At 39.3% G+C, this 23,148-nt stretch overlaps 2 long non-coding RNA genes across 2 annotated transcripts in view; one reads left to right on the top strand and one right to left on the bottom strand.

Annotated features, from left to right (window-relative positions):
• The window catches only part of LOC118162040, a 29,539-nt gene extending 23,057 nt beyond the window's left edge, over positions 1-6,482 (top strand). The window contains exons 2-3 of the long non-coding RNA XR_004748263.1: positions 4,231-4,384; positions 5,300-6,482. This is a non-coding gene — a long non-coding RNA (uncharacterized LOC118162040). The remainder of the gene's footprint in view (positions 1-4,230; positions 4,385-5,299) is intronic.
• Positions 6,483-7,793: 1,311 nt separating this feature from the next.
• On the bottom strand, positions 7,794-16,906 carry LOC118162042. The gene is made up of 3 exons (XR_004748264.1): positions 16,815-16,906; positions 12,950-13,131; positions 7,794-8,576 (listed from the first exon to the last, which is right to left on the bottom strand). It is a non-coding gene; the product is annotated as an uncharacterized LOC118162042 (long non-coding RNA).
• Positions 16,907-23,148: the final 6,242 nt, after the last annotated feature.

Consider the following 23,148-nt stretch of genomic DNA (forward strand, 5'->3'; position numbering starts at 1 on the left):
ACTGACAACAGGTGACGGTGCTGTTGGCTTGGATGCAGAGGAACAAGCCAAGAGGCCACAACAGCTGTGAGAGAAAGCAGAAGTGACACAATTTGATATCATCTCCAGGCTGCCCCTCCAGGTCTTCCCTGCAGGTTCAGGTCTCTTCATCCCCCGTGAACTGACAAGGGGAGAAGGTTGGTAGCAGGCAGTGATTAACACAGGGCCTGAACTCCATTGCTCTAAGGCATCACCCATTCTGGCAGTGATGTGATATTGCTTTTACAGCCCCAAGAAAGCATAGGCTGTACTCCATCTGTCCACCTTACCATAGTTTCCCCCATACAAGCAGTGCAAACACCTGTGATGCCTTCTCTTCTCAAGGAATAAGGAAGTTTGTGCCTTGCCTTCTCCCACACAATGGCATTGAAGACATAAAGCAAACCAAAAGTTACTGAAACTATGTTATCTCCTTAGGTCACAGTCTCAAGGCCATTTCTGTCCTTTAGATTTTTAATCAAAGTGCTGGTAGGGAGGACACTTGCTTGAGAATTTCTTCTGAGATGATGGTGTCATGGGACTTTTCCCCTTCTGATTCTGATGGAGTGTAATTGTCATCTGCTTTCTCCTCTGACAAACATGTTCTGTGACTTCTAACTCTGGGAAAAGTCTGCTATCATTCTGGTATTTCTGGATTTCTCTCCAGCCTTTCCATCAGCACAGGATGTCTCTCCTATGTCACTTTTCTCTGTCTGTCTAGGCAAGTCGACTGCGATCGCTTCTCCAGGCCAGCTCCTTCCCTAATCCTTTCCACCAGTCACTTGCTCTACCCTTTCTCAGGTCACTAAGTCAAATTGTGAGGCTCCCAAATTATTTTCCTTTTTTTTTTTTTTTTTTCAGAGATTGTTGTTATTGTTCTCCATGGAGGCTGTCACCTACCTGTCACACATCTTGCAGTGAATGGTGAAGAAGGGGCTATCACAGAAAAGGCAGGGCCAGAGACCAAGCATGTAATACAGACAAAAGAACTACTCTTCAGCTTACCATTGATGGCACAGCAGAGAGCATCTGAATTACAGTCCCTTTCACAGGTTTTGTTTTGTGTTTTAAATAAAATAGCCATCAGATGACATACAGAAATTGTGCTGGAAACAAAAACAAAGGACTCCATGCTCTCAGCTCAGAGCTGCGTTCACTAAGATGCAATGTCATAAGCATGTATCTCCATCTCTTTCCTCACTACAGCTGAAATCCTTTCTTTAGAGTGGCATAGCTTTAACTGGTGCAGGAGAGAAGCTGATAGAGAATGACACGGTCAGATGTTGGTCTGAGGGCACTGCAGCGAGTTTTCTGTTTCCTCAGTGGATGCTTTGACCACTGAATTATGAAAGAGGAGCGTTACTTCATCCAGTTTTTTTTTGTTTTTTTTTTTTTTGAAGTAGAAACAATAACATTACTTGAGGAGTCCAATCCAGTGGGTGTTGTAAGTGTGTTCTGATAATGTCTGATAGATTAGGATCCCCAGGGTAATTACGTGCAGTAAAGCTGAGCAGCTAGATTTCAATCAGACCTGTGAGAACCAAAGTGCTCACAAAGAGTGATCAGGAAATGCCCACGGTTCCCACCACAGAACTTGCAAGTCAAGACAGTACTGAAATTGGAATCTAAAATTGCAGTTTTGGTCCTATACATTCCACTTGTGAGGATTCTGATCCCTAAATCCTGTCTTATATCAAGCCTGATTTGTAATAGTGCCTTCTTGCGACTCCTCTCATAGTAGCAAGTTTTTACCATGCTTAATGTTAGCCAGCTTTGTGAAAGTGTGGCAATGAAAGACACAGCAAGTAGGAAATAGCACTAAGACACACTTCACACTGTAAGAAATGGGTCAGACAGCCGTCAGATAAACAAGACCACTGAAGTATCCCTGTCATCCAGCCCTAGCATCTTTCCAGGAAATTTTTGGATCCCAAATACAGTCTCAGGCCTTTTCTCTGCTGCCACTAACAGACATCTCATCTTTGTATGAGAAATGGAGATTTAATTTTAGATCTTATTATCTTAAGAACCAAGTCCTTTCTGTTAGATAATTACAATGCCTTTTCCTCACTTTCAGGCAGCTGTTACGAAGTCCATGCTCTCAAGTAACATGTGGCCAGAAGGTTGTCTTTTCCCATAAAAAAATCCCTCCTTAAGCACAGAGAAGGAACAGAGGGCATGATTTAAAGGTCAGAAACTGTCAGCCTTGTGTCTGTACATCAGTGATCTCTTGCCTGGGTAAGCCAATATGATGCATACACAGAGTGCCATGGTTACTCTCCTACTTCAGGCTTCAGCTGGTGTTTGCCATCCCTCACCTGGTAAGCAGCCAGTTATTTAGTTACCCAGTTATCATCATGCCTCCACGAGGGATCTTGCAAACCAGCAGACCGGCAGGACAGCCTTCATTCCTCTTTCTCCCTCCCAGCATGTGATCTGCAGTGCCCTGAGGTGCCCCCATCACACAGACACACGCACGCACATCAGGCACATGACTCCAGCACCCTGGACCCCTGCCACCCATCACTTGACCCAGTTCGTGGTGTCTCATACTCAGTCATGGACGTAACTGCACAGCCTGTACTTGCATTCCTGTGAAGACTGCTTAAGCTTGTGGACAGAATACATTTCACAAGATATGGCATGTACAATTTGTGCTGTTCAGGGTATGTGTGCATATTAAAGCTGGCTGTAAGTGTTTGGTGCGTACTTGTCTTGGGATAACTGCAGGCAGAACCAAGATCTGGTCTTGGGGCGAAAATACGAGAAGTACTACCCTGCAGGCACTTTAAAAAATATGACTCTTAATAAAGTGGTGATAGTCCTATTTTTAATTTGGCTTCTGTGTCTGCTCTGTAACAATTTTTCATTTGGATTTATTAGCCCCAGCTTTTTACTGAACTATTCCTGCTAACACTTCAGTAACAGTAAAAAGCCTTGGTCCTAAAATTTAGTGCTTTGTAGATGCCTTCTTAAGAGAAATATCAAAAAGTGTTTTGGGTTAGCCAGATTTTTTTGGCTCTCTCATTTCTGCTTGGCTCAGGGTTTACTTATTAGACATTTTCACATTCATATCCCTGGCAGTGGAAAAGCTATACATTCAAAAGTCTGGCACATGCACAAAGATGTGCACCAACATTCATGAAACATTTCCTAAGGTTGTAGTTGCCTGAATTTCAACTCCTTAATTAACAGGATGCCTTCAAGAAGACATTTTCATTTCTTTTTTTTCTACATTTGACTATTCTATCTAAAAGGTTTCTCCTATGATTAAATTTACTGTGGGTCCTGACCTGATATAACCATGGATTTCTGGACGAGTTGCCTACTACCACTCAGAATTTTTGTTCTGGTGGAAGAAGACTTTTCTTAAACAGTGGTCATTTTTCATGCAAAAGTCAGGTATGAAGTAAAGCCAGCACAGGAAGGACATGTTAGTCTTGTTACATGTAGTATGCAGTCAGTACCTTATGAGTAGTCAGCCTGATGCTATCAAAACCTAACAGTCTTGGTGCACGTGCACTGGTACTCAGCAGGTCTGACACGTCCCAGAGTCATTGACCTCAGGGTGCTTGTTCTGCTTGGTAAGTGTGCAGGATTTCTTGGAGAGAAACACGGGAGCCTTCCCCAGTCCTGCCATCCTTACAAGGCTTTGTCTAGACAAGAGAACATTTTTGGCATAATTATTCTCTTGCATTTTAATTTTGCATGCAAATAATTAGAACTGTGGTGTTGCAGTATAATTTTGAGCAGGCCACATTACTTGTAGAGACCTGAACCAAACTCTTGGAGGCCACTGGGAAAAGAAAAGGATCTAAAATACTGACAAGTCAACACAGTATCAATAAGCAAAAATAAAAAATACTGTAGTTCTAAACACAGTGCTAATTAATATAGATACTGAAAGTTGGGGAGGGAATATGATCTTTCACAAACTACCTTTGGACTGAATGACTGCAACTGGGTACCCACACACACTGGCTTTTGCTCTTGAAATTATTAGTTACAGCTTTTAACAGCGGAAAGTTTTCTATGTTTAGATAAAGCAATGGAAGGTTCTAAGGAAATCAAAGTAAAAAGGGATGTGTATTGTAAGCCTGCCATTCTTTTCCATCCTTTTGACATGTGCAGCACAACTATGTGGTGCCAAATAAAGACCCCAATGTGGAAGAAGACATTAAGACAGATTAGAAAGATATACTTTTCTTCTAGGTGTTTTTCTGGGTTATCAGCTTCTCAGCCTAGATCACTCTGCAGCTGTACAATGGGAGAGCATAAGGATGGGGACGGGACTCACAACGTGAACTCACTCTGCCAGACAAATAACTGTTCATCTAAATGGGGCCTTTGCTGATTTATCATTCAGGTAAGTAAACTTGTTCATTGCACTGGATTTGCTGTACTCAAACTATAAAAGAGTCCCTATCTCCACAGGAAGTTTGCAAACCTGGGAACTCACTCTCAGTTTTTTTTATTTATTTTATTTTATATGGGACAAAAATGTCTGACATAATCATCTCGCTTTATAGATGTGCCAGAAACAACTGTGCACATAACAAATGTCTTTAGGAATGTAGGAATACAGCAATTTTTAGTAAAATTACTGACATCAGGATTATATGAGTAATCAAAATCTTAACACAGTCTATGTATTTTTATGCTACTCCTATATTCTACAGTGACTCCTCCATATAGGTAGACTAATTTGGAATAGAAATGATTTAGTTTTAGAATATTTACCCTGCATTATAAGGAGAGTAATTTTTCTGGAACATGCTAATTTACATTTTGGATTAGTGCCTGCAGAATATCTCAGAGGAATAATTATTTTGGAAGAGCTATTCTGATCAATTTCTGCATCTGAGACCTTACAGACCGTATGTGTCACCAAAGGCAGTCCAGAACTCCACAAAGTACTAATAAAAAGGCTTCAAGACTACTTGATCCATTATTTAGAATTAACTACTTACAGTTGAAAAAAATATATAGTTATCACACATTTAGGTCACTCTTTACAAGCCAGCTAAACACAGTATGCAGTCATTAAATGCCTAGTACAGGAATTTCAGCACAATATGGAGGAAATGCATTTGCCTACAATATGCTGCTAGGGCCTTGACGGTCTAAAGCAAGAAAAATGGGTGTTTGCTGGGTGTTTGCATTAAACTACAAAACTTGGAAGAAGGGTTCAGCTGACCTTCGTGTGTAGGTACCGGCTTTTTACTGAGGTGATCAACAAACCGATGAAAAACTCCTAACCAAGTTCTTTTCTTCAATACAGCATCCACAGGATGCCAGGCCAAAATCCTACCATGGAAATGTCCACCAGCACCAGAGATGAAGGAGCTTTTGGGCCCAGAAATGTTCCCTAGTAGCGTGTTGCTCACTAGTACAGTCACAGCCTTATATTTCTGTCAGGGAACAGGAACAGTAGAATGATTTCTAGCTTATTTGTGCTCCTGGAAAAATGATAAGACTTTGTACACAGCATGTCTCTTCATTGCTATCATGGCTCACATCATTTCTTCCCACGGAAAAACCCAAGGTAGCATGTGCCAGGAGCAAAAATCTCCCAAGAGATCTTGTTGCAGAGAACTCCTCATTTTGTCGGGATGGAAGAAATTCTTGTCCTCGAGGACAAGCTGTGGGGTCTGTCCCAGGCAGTGTACTTAACAGAAACTCAAGATTTGCATCAGTGGGAAGGAGAAATCAGAACCTATTCATTAGTTGTTCCATAATAGATTTAAAAATACAAACTTGCAAGGTCACTTACATAAAGCCTGCAATACCATATGCTCAACACATTCCAGAACACCAAACACATGAATCACTGCAGTTATATTCATAAAAATACTCTTCTACTCCCCCAGCACATCACACAATGATGGAGTTACAGGAACTTTTTTCAGGTGGCAGCTGATTTAAGAGGTTCCTGCAATTGCTGCTTATTCCTGCCCCATAGCTACAATTGCTTCCTCAGTTGTGCTGGTTTAACTCTCTGTAGAGATGTTCTAGACACCATACTGGGTTCAAACAAATAGCAAAAAAAAAAAAAAAAAAAAAAAAAAAAGTAAATTAAATAATAATAATAATACACAACTGCATTTAAAAGAAAACAAAAACAAAAACAAACAAAAAAAAACCTTTGGATTCTTTCAGTGATGTATCATGGAGTGGCAAACTATTGTTTCAGCACTACTGAGTGAGCACTAGTGAGGGAGTATGAGAAGCCAAAGGTGGGGATGGTAAGAGCTCTTAAAACTTTGCCATCAGAGACAACTCTTTGATTATAGAATCATTTAGGTTGGAAAAGACCTCAACATCATCAAGTCCAACTGTTAACCAAGCATAAAACGGAATTTGGAGGGAATAACGATTACAGGGACGTAACTGAGCATGTCACCAGAAAGTGTCCTTCTCAGAAAGTTTTGCGTGTGTTTAAAACAGTAGAGAAAATCAGTAGCTGTAGAAAAAAAAAAAAAATAGAAAAAAAAATCAGTAGGCCATAACGTGTCTGCATAACAATGGCAAACCTTTGAATGTCCCAAGTCATAATTGGGAGGGATATGTGAGTTGACTGGGACAAGCATGCAGGGGATTTATAGCTTCTTTAATTGTTAGACCTTCTGAAAGGTCTTAAAATATATAAAATGATAAAACTGGATATTATAAAAAATACATTTTAAAATTATCTGGACTCTACTGAAATGCAAGTTTACTTTAGCCATTTAAAACCAACATTTCTATCTATGTTCTGTGTATATATATAATAAATTGTATGAATCCTCATCTGTGCTTGCATTGTTTGCATAAGCATTCAGACTCAATAAACCTGATTCTTTCTTTTTTTCTTTTTTCTCACTCTCACTGGGGTAAGACAAGAAAGCCTCCATGGAGCTGACAGAATTAAGCCATTCTTAAATAAGCATTGGTGAAAGATGAAGCAAGACCCCCATGCTGTAGTATTAGAAATGAGGTCAGTTGGCAGACAAATTTCCAAGGTAACTGACTTACTGATCAATATGGAAGAACTCTAAGTTCTTCCATAAAATTAACTCAATTTGCTCTAGAAGGTTATGTTTCGGAATATTGATTATAAGAATAGGCATTGTCTGAAGAAGACAATGCAACTGTCTTCTCCAACAACCATTGTGTTTGATGGAGGTCTGTTCAAGAGTATATGACTTTGTTAAGAAGAATTCATTTACCTGGGAAAAAATAGGAAAGAACCAGCATGATTTTTATGTGTTTTAGGGCTCTTGGTGTGTTGCTGCATACTGTTATATGGAAACAGGAATGCCAAAAAACCTCTCCTCTGCAAGAAAAAATACATTAAGAAAAATACTGAATGTTGAATTTCTTTCTTATCTCAGTACAGTGAAAAAATGCTTCAGGAATAGATTTTGTCACAGAATAATTGGTGCAAAAATTCAAAATGTTCCAGAAGAAACAGGTAAGACATTTGCAAATTAAATTCTATTTTAAGTTACTTTTCACTGAAAGACAATTTTGCTATGCTACTGCTTCTAGAAACCAAACTGCAGGAATTATAGGAATGAGCATGTCATTTTTCTTCCATTTCATGGAAAGGCTAGCAGTTTTTCTGTAATATGTGTCATGACAGCTGTTGTATCTGGAATAAGGATTTGATCATACATAGAAGGCCGGTGTTTTTGTGTTGTTTATATTTTTTTTCCTGTTACTAGAAACTATTAGTTTACATGCAGAACTCATGGGAAGGCCTGTTTCAGTGAACAACAAGATGCAACGATGCTATTTCCCAACTGACAGCTTTATGGGCTCTGATTCAGGAGTGGGGTTGGCATAGCTGGGGGTGGCTGAAGTGATTAGATACAGCCTCTGGCCTGCCACTTCCAAGAACTGGATTTGCATATCCTTATGAGGAGAAGGTGGAGACCTTATTGCTACTTGCAGCTGCGTCTTAGGAGAATGAAGAGAAAATGCAGCCACACTCTACTCAGTTAGGTGAGGTGGGAGGATAAGATGCGGTGGGCACAAGCTGCAATACTGGAAATTCCCCACTTGATACAAGAGAAATATTTTCACCATGAGAGTGGTCAAACAATGGAATAGGAAGCCAGTGAGGTTGTGGAGACATTCCAACCATGGAAATATTCAGCTCCTGACTGAACAAAACACTGGTTCTTCTTTAAGCAGGGGTTCTGGATAGACTACCTCCATCAGTGACACCACCCTAGAAACACTGCTGTGTGATGCCAGGTGGTTGTCACTAGCTGTAATTTACCTGAGGAGTTTAGGTAGCAAACTGAGGCAGGTCAGCACCCAGCTCAAGTAGCCAAGTTGAAGGGGTTCATCAGGGATCAGAGTTGAAGACATATCTTCAAGTCTCTTCAGCTATGCCTCGCATCTCTAGTCAGGCTCCACCAATGTCTCTTCTCTTGTCTTTGTCTCCTTGTCTCTCTGGGAATCTTAATCGTGGAGCTGAGGGCATCATGGGTATCACTGACGTAGACAGAAAATGTGATTTTCCTTGATCTTACAGATGCACACACAAAGTGAACGTATACCCAGAAAACCTGTGTCAAGGAAAGAAAACTTAATTATCTGTAGCTACTGTACCATTGTCACTTCCTTTAGCCTTGGAGTTTATTCCTCTTTGGTCTTGTGCCTTCTGCTGTTTTCCATTCATACAGCTAAAGCAGTAATCTGGGCTCTGATTACCCTGACTGCTTCAAAGTCCTCTTCTCTGGCCTCAGTAAGAGCCACTAACATCTGTTCATAATGTCGCTGCGGAGATGGTTTTGATTTATCACTATGACAACATCATCCTCCGAGCTGCATCCCGACACAGCTTCTGCTTTCTCTATTGCATCAGTCACTAAGCACTTGTCTTCAAATCTCATCTACAAGGAAATCACTTTCTCTGCTGCTGAACTGCAGCTTCCTCCAGGGTGGTGCTCCAGCAATGGATAACATTAAACATTAGGTTTAGGAAAGGAGATGAAAAATTGTAGTGCATACAATGTTAAATAAGGATGGATTTGCATAGGCAGATCTGTAATAGCCAAACAGGAACTTCTGAAAAAGATTAATTGTATTTTACTTTCTGACGTCAAAATTTCTCACTGGCTTTTGATTTACCCAAATGAGTGGCATAAAAGACTTTTATCAAAACTTCTGTGCTGCTCACACTCAGAAGTACTTTACTTCGCTCTTAAGGAAGCCCCTGACTGAGCTGAGCATGGCTGCCGGGGGGATACAGCACTATGCAGTGGCGCTAAGTTTATCCCGGCCTGGCCTTAAAACTCTCCCTGAAATAATCCCTACTTCTGCTCTGACTTTAAGAGCTAAATGCTATATTCTTTTTAGCAAAAGAACTTGTAACTGAGTCAAAAAGGACTGCGGAAGCTTCCAGTTCTGTGCAATGATACATATGTATGTGCAAATTTCCGTGTTTGTTATGTACTGACACAAAAACTTGACAAAGCATTAATTTTCTACATAGCACTTCTGAGCCATGCTTGATATAGTGTTGCATTTGGCTACAATTCAAGATCTACTTTGATATTTATATGCTATTTTACATTGAAATATGATTGCATGCTTTTAGATTTACAAAACTTGGCTCTTGCCAGGAAATTCTTGCCTGTAAAGCTATTTTAGGACTTTATCAGTTAAAAGGTTTAAGAGCTAAATTTTGTTCTCACATTGACTTAAATGGATATTGTATATGCATATTCAGAGGCAAGCTTTGGCCTTAACTTTGATTTAATTGTTTAGCATGGTTAGAATTATATACTTAAAAGTCCAGGGTGATTAATGAGCCTGGTGACAGTTTGTGAACTCCTAACATTTTCTGATGCCTGGAAAAAGTTCTAAATTTCTTTCTCTGACACTTTACAAAAACAAAAACTTAAATTCCCATGTGGTTTCTATTTGTCACAAATACAGAGGATGTAAAAGCTATAATGAAAAACTGACTTTGAAATTAAAATTTTCACAGAACGTTTCCCTCTTTCACTTTTTCTTACTAACCAGTTAAAGAACAGAAACATTTCCAGTGTTCAGAATCAAACAATTTTAGTTTCACACAGAAAATATGAAATACACTTGATTTCTTTTTTTTTCCTTTAGAAGCATTCTTGTAGTTCTTTTGTAAAATGTTGGACAATATTTACTGTTTTCTAACTGACCCAGAGATTGAGCCAGAAGCCACTTGGTCAGTAGCTGCTCCTGGCAGCCATTACCAAGTTAGCAGCCCACTGGAATCCCCCAGGAATCCAAGCTTTAACTTAGGAAAATAAATATGTTTCCAACCCTAACCACTCCAGAAGACACTGAAAATATGAACTGGGAGTAAATCAATGCATTGTTCCTTTACTGACTGTGCAGACAGCCTGAAATAAAGCATGGAGAGATGGAACTTTTATCACAGTAGAGTACTGACTCAAAATCCTTAATATGATAATTCAAGTTTTAGCATCCATTGATTTATAACTGTTTATCATTTTAGCAGCAGCACTGAACTCATGTGCATGTATTATCATTCTAAACCAGCTGACAATCTTCTCTGTGTGACAACTGCCCTGAACCTGAAAAATATAAGACGTTGATTTTTGTATCACTCAGAAGTCCGATCATAGAGGTCTTGTTAAAAAAAAAAAATAATCTGTTAATTAACACAGAACAGAAGGCTAGTCTCTGCCCTAAGGAGCTTGCAATTTAATTATGACTGCAGTCAATGTGTAAATACCAACAGAATCATAGAACAGAAAATAAATGAGCAGAAGGGAAGCAGGTTTAAGAGATGTCTTCTTCTTCCATCTCAGCTGCTTCTTTCTAGGATCAAAGAAGTGATCCTATTTAAAATCCACCACCACTATTTTTAGCACGGTGTTGGGAGGGCAGTTAGCTTGGGTCATTTCACTTTTCGGGGTTGGCATGTAAGCTTGCTGGGAGCTGGATCAGCAAACCTGATGGGGCGGTGAGCAGCATCCCATGAGCTATTGGTGCTTCAGCCGGAGACCTGCCAGTGCAATCAGGTCGCTGCCAGTGCGGTTGTAGCAGGGCACCTCTGCCAAAGAGAACAGCACCGCAGGGTGCACAACAAGTGGCAGTGTCAACGTGCTGGCTCCAGGGAGGGGACTCAGCACCATCTCCTCAGATGATGGTGTGTTTTGGGGGTGAAATGGCACCGGTGGCAGCATACAGTGCTTGCTTGAAATGTAACAGGTAGTGAAGGGCAGAGTCCTGGACAGAGGAGGAGGGAATCAGTGTTAACCTTACTGTATGAGAAAAGAGAGGCCGTACAGGAAGAAATCCAGAACAGCCTGGAGAACAAAGCCTGGTTGGTGAGGTATTGTCTGCATGTTAGCCATGGTCAGCACAATGTCTTGGGGCTGAGAGGTAAAGTAGGCAAGAGTAGTAGAACTGTGAAGTGAAGTAGACAAGGTCTGTGTTATTTCATCTTCAAAGCTACGAACATTACATTTGAATGGGGCAATTGTACATTTTAATATGATGTAGTGTGTGAAGTGAAGCAGTCACAGAATTCTTCATATTTTGCAGCAGAAAAGGACAAATTTTAGCATCCTGATACATTTCAAACTGCACCTATATTATAATGTTGGGATAGAATACCTGCTTGCTGTATGAATAAATCTTTCCATTGTTGCACGCCTGATTTAAGGGACAGTAGTTATCACAGTGACATTTTTCCTGTAGACATTACACATACAGCAGCCATTATAAAAGGCAGAAAGAGCTCTTCTCTAGGTGTATTATCTGTACACTCCAACTGGGCCTTGCTGGGTCCCCTATGTGATTGCTATGCTTTGTTCAGCTTATATATATATATATATAAAGCACTGTAGACCACCATGAATTTATGGTACATGGCAGCTTTAAACTTGTTCATAAAGGCTTAAAGGCAAGAACTGAATTCCCTGGATTGAAATTAATTTTAAATGCTTTAATGGGGTGAGCTCTCTTATTGAAGACTGATATGCCTGCAGGCTTTATAAAATGCCAGCATTCTAGAATGCAGAGATAGTCTCTGAGTCAGGTTGCTAAAGGATATCACACACCAGTGGCAATTACTACCCACCCTTCTGCAGTCACATACTATGCCATAAAATGGGCCCCAGACTTCCTTATTTAATTGCCTGTTTTCTTTTCATCTCAAGCACAGGGCAACAGAAATGTGTTTAGCTCACCCTTGTAAAACAGCACACATTTTCTTACTTTTATACCTTTGAAATATTGCACATGACAGCGAATATTTAGAGAATTTCACGAATGGCAGAGACTTGTAAGCAGCCTTATCCTGGGGATATTTATTGGCAGAAAGCTTCGGTGGCATCATGCTTCGATGGTGTTGAAAAGGTAAGACAAGTTTGTGCTGGTGGATGTGAGGGGTGAGCAGCCTCTTCCCACCTCAGAAGGGTGGCTTGTGTCCTAGCATGGATACCTACGGACCATGCACCTGATGTGCAAGTGAAACATTTGCACACTTCTCGTTAGAATATTTTGAATGACGAGAGCTGGTAATGCCATTTTTGCAGCACTACTTTCATGTTGTAACCTCAGTTTGACAGGTGACAACAGGTCTTGGCCCAGTAATTTTGGATGAATGTCCAAATGAATGAAGTAATGAAGAATGAAGTAATTTTGGATGAATTACTTCATGCAATGGAAAAATATATACGCTTATGCCTCAGTTTCCCCAGCTACACCTCTCTTTCACCTTGCTGTGATTTCTGTTTGGATGCAGAAAACATGCAGAGAAAACATGTTCTGCATCTGTTAACCAGCTGCCTTCTCTGAAATCCTGTCCTGACATACCAGTCAACTCCCAGTGCAGAAGGCCAGTGCTACCCCCTGCCTGCTCACCTTCTGTGGGACTGCAGCAGGACCTGGGTGGGAGACACTGCTTTGAGGAACCACTTACTTTTTTCTTTTCTTCCCTACTTCCCAGATATTTTGCTCTCCCCACTATGCCTGAGCTGCCAGCTTCTCCCAAGGAAGCTTCAGTTGGTCTTTATGTAGGTATGCCCTTGTGATAGCTAAGAGGGAAGAAATCTGGGTCCCTCTGTCACCGATCCCCAAGCAACAGAATGTCAGTGACAGCTCCTAAAAAAATATTTTAAAAAAAAAAAAAAAAGTAAAGATACTTTTGTTAAGACATTTGCACACCTCAGAAGATAAAGCTTTGTCTGTTAAAAGTTATGAAATAGTGGTTAATATGTGTGCATAATGAGTTCTGAACTAAAAGATAAATTAAAGAAATCATTCTTTTTACCCAGCAACAAAAAAGAAAGGGAAAAGTACACCCACAGTAATAAAGATACAGGCTTTTAAAGTCTGAAATCACTCTGCTTTGCACAAAATGAATGAATCAGAAGCTCAATGAGCTTCAGAAAAGAATTTCAGGGAAGCATGGAAACAGTCCTCCTCCATAGTTAGATAATCTCAGTAATGCCTGGAAAAATAAACCCTCCATATTGTCAGGCTGAATATTTCCTTTCATATTCTTTCCTATACAAATTCATATGTCAGTTCCCTAGCCCATCTTGCCACTACATTGCCAGAAGTATTTCTTGTGCTGAAGAGGACTCAGGGGAAAAAAAATAAAATAAAAAACAAACAAACAAACAAACAAACAAACCTTCAAGGATCAGGTGGCATTCTTCTCTCTGTTAACTGCAGGGGAAAGAGGTAAAAAGCCCACCTTTAAGGTCTGTCAGTGCCAGACAATTTACTGTTGAGATTACTGTTCCATAAACTTGCTTGCTGAGCTGCATGGATAGTCAGTCTCTGACCCAGATCTGTCCAAATGAGCCAGGTTAAAGCTGAAACAGGGTAGAGTGCTAGCACAAGCAGATCAGCTGAGGCAACAGTGACAGGGATCACCAAGCATTTCCACTGTGGCATTGCTGCAGTCAGCAGAGGATGTGTGATCAGGCTCTTGGAGCTGAAATCTGTTAGACCTGACAGTCTTTAAAGGGAAGGTTTCTGCTACTGAACCTACTCTGGGCTCAGCCTGGTGGTACCTAGCAAACCGGCATCCCCCAGTGTGAGAGAGAAACACATACAATTAACACCTCTTGGTGATATTTTCATAAGTGAGTAGTTGCATGAAACATAAATGTGTATTTCTAGAAAAGTTCAACCATGAAAATATGATAGCTAATAGTTAACCTAGTCGAAGAAAACAGAAATGATACTTCACAGTCTAATGTTAGCCTGGTAAACTAGGGACAGAGCTCCAGCCAACATATAATGCTGGGATAGTCGGAATATAATTGGAATATAAGAAATAGTTGGAATATAATTTCATATTTTGCATTACTTACTTAAAACAAAGGCCCACATCTAGAACAGTCTTTTGAGGAACTCTTTTTGCAGTTGAAACAGCCAAAGATCTTCTCTAGGATTTGTTTTTTAAATTTTATTTTTAATTTGTACACCATTTGCTGTGAACTTAATACTGCATTTAAAGCCTAGCTGTGCTTAGGGACATTCAGATGCTCAACTCCAAGAGGAGTACTTGTAAAGAGTAAGGTGGCATAGGTCCATAATTCTGACCCTCTATAACCCAAGGACATCTTTAGTTGTATTGCTGTTGAAGGAATGGCCAAAAGAAATGTTGGACAAACTTTGTAGGGACGTGTAATGTGTTTTATTAAACCAGCTGGTAAAAAACAGGCCTCCACCAGGCCTGAAATCAAATCCTTTTCATTGTCTTTGGGAAATGTTACACTGGGATTAAGTAGGTGTGGGAAATTTTCTGCCATAGGTGAGAATGAAAGCTGATTGCCACCCACCAGCTCACAGGAAGAATTCCTACAGAGGGGTGCAGGAGTAGCGGTGAGGTAACTATGGGTGCACCTCATCTCTTCTGTAACATATGTCCTAAGAAGATAAATGTGGTTCCCTTTTCATTTAGACTTCATTATCAACCTGGCATCTTTGAGGATAACTTTTCTTTACAGTTCAGGGCAAAAATGAAACATTACTAACCAGGGTGGCAAAAAGCAAGTGTTAACATATTTAGTATGTCTTGTGACATACTGAAATGAAGTACAAGAGTCTTTCATGCAGGCTTACAATCTGATTTGATTTCAGCATTTGATTCCCACCTTCCCCACCACAAAGGCCCAGTCCCATGGATTTATGCACAGCTTATCTTCTATCCAAAAAGAGGTCTACCTCTTCCACGGTCAGCTGGAAGATCATACCAGACACAGATAGAACCTCAGATATATTTTTCCCAGGCCTTACATCAGAGTCTCTCCCTTCCCACAACACATGCATACGAGAGATCTTCCAGATCTGGTGGTCCAAAGTGCAGGGCATCTCCTATGGTATGGACTAAAATGCTCAGCACCTGGTGCACTGGGGCAGAACAGACTTGAGAAGTCCAGCTGAAAGACACTAGAAGTTACCATCAGCCATAGGTGTGCTTAAAGGTAATGTGTACATTAAACATCCTTTGGTTGATGCATACTGAAGCAGCAATTAAGCATTCCTTTGGTCAGGGACAGCTGTAACACTAAGATAATGCCCAGAGAGGCAAGAGCAAAACCTGAGCTATGTGAACTGGTAGGTTTCCCAGGGACTTGCTTGCAGAAACAGGATCCGGTAGACCTGATTTATTTTGCAGCTAGGTTTGAGACAGTCAGAAAGTGACTACGATGCCAGGAGGTAAAGAAATGCAGTAGTGTGTGTCGCCTTCAGGCACTGCTTTTTTGGGCGAATGGATGGTTTTCGGGGAAAAGTACTAACTGAAAGGGCATGTCTGAATTCCTGAAAATGGAAGCTGACTCCTGTTTAGTTTTACAGTGTTTAGGAGAACAGCACTTTGATTTTGTTGTTATATATATGAAGACTGTACCAAAGATATTCATGATCCATAATGAGCTACTTATTCTGAGATAAAACCATTCTGTGAGTTCCAAATATCAGCACTGGGTGCTTGAACCAGCTAGCAAAATAGAGTTTCCATGGCAAATGGAAAAAAAAAAAATCACAGGCATATGAATTTTTCAACCTGCTTTTCTTTAGCAAGTTTGCAGGGAGTGTGCAGCAGAGCCACCTCGGTTATTCAAGTCCTTGTAAAACACACAGCTGGCATAGCAGCATTTCCTTTCATCAGGTTAATTTTGAGACAAGACCAGGGAGAAGAAACTGTAAAGATTTTGCAATTTTTAATTAAGAAATTGTGTAAGTATATGAAGAGAGCAGCCACATGATGAACAAAGTAACTAGACATAAAAGAGTTTGTGTTTACACAACATGTACAGTAATAAAAGAGTCATATAAGGAGATAGCTACCTCCTTTCAACCTACTAGAAAATGCCGTATCCTGAATTACCTCTCATGTGCTTTCATGAGCAACCTAATGTTTATCACCATCACTTTTACCAGAAGTACCAGCTGAACTGAGCTACATAAAACTATGGTTGAAGAAAAATGAAGACATCCAGCACTGAAAAATGCGTAGAACCCCGAGAGCAAGCAGATTTTCTGTCAAATTAAAAAATAACATGCTGTATGCACACAGGTGCCAAACAGGATGGAAACAGAGACATCGCTGAAGGATAACTTGGCAGTTTCCAGGTGAACTTTACCTTCTTCTTCTCACAGACCACAGCTGCCAGGCAGCCCCTTGCCTGCAGCTCTCCTTGCCTAGGGGCAAGGCAGAGGCATGCACCTGGCACCACACAGCAGGGCCAGGGCCAGCTGCCCTGATATAACTGCATGATTAGGGGTAACCACAAACATCTGCAGCAACGTGGCAAGCTGTACATTACCTGATCAGCCGATAAAGCTTTCTTTCTGAGGAAGGACCGGTTTTCACTAGGAAAGACACTTTTGGAGTCCTTTTTGCTTGCTTCAGTAGGAGACAAAGTAAGGTAGCCAGATTTGAAAAGTATGTCAGATTTTAACCTACAGGAGGATGAAGAAACAGCTTGAAATTTACATGTTTATGAAAACAGAGAACCTTATACAGAAAAAAAAAAAAAAAATCTTGTGTAACTAATATTGTCATGGCCAGACATTTATGAAGAGGTTCAAGAGAACATGGGAAATTATCATTTATCTCTAAATCTGTGGTTTAGAATCTGTTCAAACAGACAGATTTGTCTAATGGTAAAACACAATCACACTCTACTGAGTTGCTGCTGCCCTCTCCCTTGTCCTCTGGCTCTTTCTCTCCATGTAGATTATCCAGGCCCAGTGAAAGATCAGCACCCCACGTTTGGGTAATGAATAGTAAAGACAAGTGGTGAGAATAGAGTACACAGACAAGGGAGGTGTTAAAAGAATTTGAAAAAAAATATATATATATGTATAACAGATAGAGGTTAAAATAGCATTTTATATATCTAAAATAAAATGTGTATTAAAAAAAAATAATAATCAAATTTTAAAATAAGAACTAATTCCCTTTCTGATGGCAGACAATACCTTATTCGGTGAGACGAGTCAGGTACCTCACAGATGAGATTTCTTTAAGTTAATTGTAACTCAGGCAATAGTAGTAACAAGCAAATGGCTTGAATCTTATCAAAAGTGGTGATGACAGTATATATATATATATATATATATATATATTTAATTTCAAAAACATTTTCAAGGAGATTTTAAAGAATTTATTTAACCTCAAGAGAACAGCTTGAAAGATTACAGCTGAGTGGTAGGACAACTTTTGGGCAGTTTTTACTCCAAAGGTTGCAACTGATTTATTTGGGAACTAATACAAGAATTAGACTAGTTTTGCACAGTGTAATTGAGATCAGAGTATTTATTCACATTACCTCAAGTGACTGTTTAATAAACAGGAGCATATTCCCTTTTTCTCCCACTAGCAATATCATTGGCTACCCTGAACTTATTAACAGGTTTCCTCAGCATTAAAGCTGGCACATTAGTGTTTCTTCAAAAAGCACACATACACACACACACACACACATATATATCTTCTCATAGGAAGTCATTTGATATCCATTTGTAAAAAGCTGCTCCTTAAAAGGTCTTGTGGTTGTAGGTATGTATATCATTTAATGAGTTCCTGCTCGGATGTGTTTCAATTGCTTTTTTCTCAGAAAGCACAGCTTCTGGTCACAGGTGCCTATTTACATCTGGCCCCATTTTAGTTACTCCCAACTGAAAATGAGGAAATTTGAGATTACTCAACCCTATCCTTTGTAATTTAATCATAAAAATGTCTCTGCATTCTGTTAGACAGAGCTGGTATTCAAACCTTTTCCTGTTACTAAACATGTTGTTTTTTACCAGAAACATGTAAATTACACAGGCACACAATAGAAGCTGTTGAAAACATGTAAACAAGAAAACTAAATTTCTGATATATTTTATATTATGGCGCATTGGATTTCAGCTGAAGGCAAAAACTTGTAAAAATAACCATGAATTTTCATACAGTCATGTCCCAAATGTTCAATTGTTCCTTTAAGAAAGCAGCAGAAAAACAAGCTTGTCAATTAGATGTACCCAGTGAAGAAAAGTCAAGTTTTGTACTATTTTATATTATTGTGGAAATATGCAGAGAAACATGGCTACTCTTCAGTTATTTGAAAGATGTTATATTTTCATTTGCAGATTTTAAGCCTTAAACTACACAACATCTATGTTTCATGTATGTGCAGTTTCATAGTATATGCAGGTATCAGTGAGTTTTTACTATATGAAAAACTGTTTTAACTAAGTAATTTTATGCTAGTTGTATGTGTTTCTTAATCTGTGTATCCGTGTTTTGAATTGTTATTTATAATATAGTAATAATAATATTGTAATAATAATAATAATATAATATTGTATCCAATCCCTATAAACTAAACCATCACTAAACTAAGTGATCTCACATTGACATTTGTGATCAACACGGTTTATTTATTGCAAAGAAGTTTACAAGATACAGTTTATGAGATACAAGCCATGAACATACATTTCTTAGTTATTGCAAGAATTCAAGTAATTTTAAGGTCAAGCATGTGCTGTCAACATTACCTTGACAGTGTAAGTTTTAAGATAAAAGATTTATTTAAAAAAACAGTTAACTTAAGAACTTTGGAATACAAATTATCTTTTTCAAAGATTTTCAAAATACAGTGTTATCTGTTACCACCTCTACACCTAAGCACAGAAGACATGAAACATTAAACAAGAAGAGTTTCTCAGAAACTACACAGTAAATATTTCACATCCTACATAACCTTCTAAGAATGATCCTAAAATCATGAGAGGCCAAAATTCTGGTAAAACAGCCTGTAGAGTACCATATCTAATCATTTCAGTTATTCTATGATCTTCCATCCTTCTCTAAGATGCATAGAATGACCCACGAAAGTCATACAGTCTAATTAGATGTTTACTATGATCCACTTGACAATACTGCATGTAAGAAAGCTTAGCAAGAATAGTCATTTTACCATTTTTAGTTTCATTTTTCTCACTTTCTCTAAAAACAAAACAAAAAAAAAAAATCAGCCTTTTTACAAAAACTTGAATTCTTCTGTCACTCTGAGAAGCATCCTACCCTTATTCCCAGCACACCCATGCTGTTGGAAAGGAGGTTAGTGCTGTGATAATAGCAACATTTCTTGGATGATAAAATTGCTGTAAATTTTGTACAGCTGAGGTCAATGAATAATAATAATAATAATAATAATAATAATAATAATAATAATAATAAAGTCTTCTGTCTTCTCTACAGTTACATTTCCCTGAAAAAGTAAAGGAAACCTGTACTAGAGAAGTGGGGAAACTCATATCTCACTGTGGACCAGGCTGAAATATGAAAGGAAAATTCTCATCCTTGTTAAATGATTCATTACATCTCTGAGACTATGTCTCAGTTACCAGGTCAGGGACTTCTTCTGAACCCCAGGTTCCAGGTAAAGGCTATAGGCAGGCCCCAGATGGGCCAGACCTGTGAGATGAAGTGCAGTAAAGTGTCGGTCTTCCACTTCCCTGGTTTCGCAAAAGAGACCAAGGTTTGTGGCTGGAAAGAAGCCCGGGTAACTAAAATCCCTGAGTGCTCTGCAGTGTGGAAAATACCATTTTTATACAGGTTTTCTGCTCTCCCAGATAGAGTTTCAGGACCTAGAATTGATTGAATAAAATTCTTTTAACCTTACTGTCTTTGTGGCACATGAATTATCATTTGAGAACACAGCATTGATCCATGGACTGGTTTGTTACCTTATGTCTGACAACAAATGCTTCAGAAAATGGAGAAAGAAAACACAGACTGAACAAGCACAAGATAATAATGCCATGGGGGAAAAATCTACATAACCTCCACTATCTGGTAGTTCTTTTACACCGTTAACACATCATGGTTATATTCTGTACGTTTTTTTGTGCCATCTAATTAACTATGAATGTTCTCATTATCTATATAAAAGTTGAACCATTTTTCAAATCCTACTAAGCTCTTTGCCTCCATATCTTCTGGCAATAAGTCCTAATAGATAATTATATGTTGCATAAAGAGCATTTCCTTTAAACCATGTTTAAACACGTTTCTTCCCAATTTCACAGACCACCCCCTTTCTCTCCCATTATGAGACCAACAAAAGGAAGCTCCCAATTTATATTCTCTGTCTGTGTAAATTCCCAATATTTTATCTTTGTCTCTCATAGTTCCCCTTACTTGTCTCCCTCCCAGTATGAATTATCTTTTGCTCTCACAATGCAGAGGTTTCTGCATAAGCCTCAAGTTATTAGACTATTGCCATGAAACTCCAGTTTGGGTTTTGTTTTGCTTTGTTATTAGATGTGACTACCATAATTTGGCATACTGTCAATTTACATAACCGTATTCTTCTCCATCTTCTTTTCTATCTTAGCATTGTTTGATTTCTATTACCAGCGTTGCATTCTGAGCAGAGATTTTCATAACAGTTTGGGTGGTGAAAACATTTTTTTTCCTGAGTGCTGACAGTCACTTTAGATTCCAGCAATCCCTAGAAGCTCTCTTTAATCCAAAATAGATAGCATCATACATTTGTCATACATAGCCACACTTACAAAACTTTTGTGACAGGCTTTAATAAAGGCAGTTCAAATGCCAAGACTACACACTTTTGTATTAAGGATAGTTAGGAGTTTTTCAACAAATGCTTTTATTTTGAAATTCAACTTTTATTAAAATGTTTTGCCTTTCTACAAAGGCATTCAGTGGCAATGTTCGACCTTAGATCATGTGTGTCTGTGTGTGTTTGCAGAGATGGGAGAGCAGTCACCACTGGTGTGACAATAAATACCCACTATGCCATAATCTAGGGAGGTTGAGAGGAGTTTGTTGACAGCTAGAGAACAGTAATGTGGGACAATTCTTGACATTAAGTGGACGAACACAGCATTCCTCGCCTAGATGGTTTTCTTAAAAGCCACTTTCCACACAGAACTGCCCTGACATGTCAAAGCTGGGGCTTTGACATTCAGTGGCAACCTTTTTGAGTGAATTATGATCACATGAAATTGTAACAAAAAGAAGTGTATTTGTGTGTGTGTGTGTGAAACAGGGAGTTAGATACAACTCAAAATTGTCAGTGATGTAGAGTCAGGGCTCATACCCAGGATGGAAAGTGTCAAAGTTTAAGATCGCACATCTATGGATGTTTGCTTGGATCTCCTGTCTACCAGGGGCTCCTGGCATTTCAACAAAAAGTTAAAAGGATCCAAATTGGTCAAACATCAATTTTTCATACATTTTTTTTCTTGTTTTGTCTGTCCCATCTCTGGTAATCTACGTATTGAGACTCTCACAAACGTTTTGGTAGAGGCTGTGCTTATTTGCCCCTGTTATGTCACATTCATCACAGCATTTTATAATTCTCATTTTGGTTGCTGCTTCAATTAATTTACTTGTTATTGAAGAACTGGTTTCTCTGGTTTCGGTCTCAGGAACATCCCTTATGATATTTTTAAAAGAGAGATTCAGCATTTACTGCCATCATATTGTTTGGTACAGAAAATGATTTTAATACACTGCCTCGTGTTTCTATCCTTTCTCAGATACCTCAGAATTACTACCCCAAACCTAGTCCCAGGAATCTGTTACACTTTATTAACAAGTGTTAACTACCATTTGTATAAAGTACAGTCTTCCAGCTACCTCCTTGATTTTTGATCAGAGCCATGTGTGTCAATGGACATTTAATTTTCACATGCTTCAGTGACCAAAGTGACAAATGACTTTTTAATTATTTTTGCTTTGTAGATGGCTAAGTGGGAGTTTAGGGAAAACTGGTGGGATATGAGATCTTAGTCGTATGATTACAGGGGACTATATGGAAAAACAGGCCACTGTACAGCTGGCAGCAGGGCTGATCTAAAGACTATCTGCTGCCAAGACAGGGCTCAGCAGCAGGAATGGTAAAATTCTGCCCCAGACATACAATGCTTTTCAAGTAGAAAGTACCCTGAGAGGAATGGGTGGGAGGAGAGAAAGCATCTGCTGAGTGTCAAGGAATTACAGACCAACAAGCACCCATGGCTCACACCACTGGTCGTCTGGAGGTGGTCAGGTGTTAATCAAGGTGGGTCTGTTATAATTTTAATTTGCTTCTGCTAACAGCCTCGTAAACAGTATGCGTAATCATAACACAAAGCAACTTGAAGAGGGAGTAGCACTGCTGTGAAAACTGAAGGTACTTCATGCCTTTTCAGGTACATAGATATCACTTTGCAACTATGTCTAATGTATGGGCAGGACAGGCTCCCCAGGCCCCTAAACACCCCTACACACAATCTACCTGATCAAGAATATTGAAGAAATTTCCCCAAGGGCATTTGAGTTTTTCTTGATAATGTGTGAGGACAGAAGCTGGTGTTTATGACCATAGAGAGTGTAAGGCACCTCCCTTTTTCCAAAGGACTGCTGCACTCCACTGTGAAACCTCCGAGAGTGTGGGCTCAGCAGGTTTCACCTGTGCATGGTGGATGCTTGGCACTGCATTGCTCAGGTTTTTAACACTTGTGTAATGATATCTGGTACATTGTTACGACCCAGCTTTGACATGTCAGGGCAGTTCTGTGTGGAAAGTGGCTTTTAAGAAAACCATCTAGGCGAGGAATGCTGTGTTCGTCCACTTAATGTCAAGAATTGTCCCA

The sequence above is a fragment of the Oxyura jamaicensis genome, chromosome 1, assembly GCF_011077185.1.
Source record: "Oxyura jamaicensis isolate SHBP4307 breed ruddy duck chromosome 1, BPBGC_Ojam_1.0, whole genome shotgun sequence".
NCBI lineage: Eukaryota > Metazoa > Chordata > Aves > Anseriformes > Anatidae > Oxyura > Oxyura jamaicensis.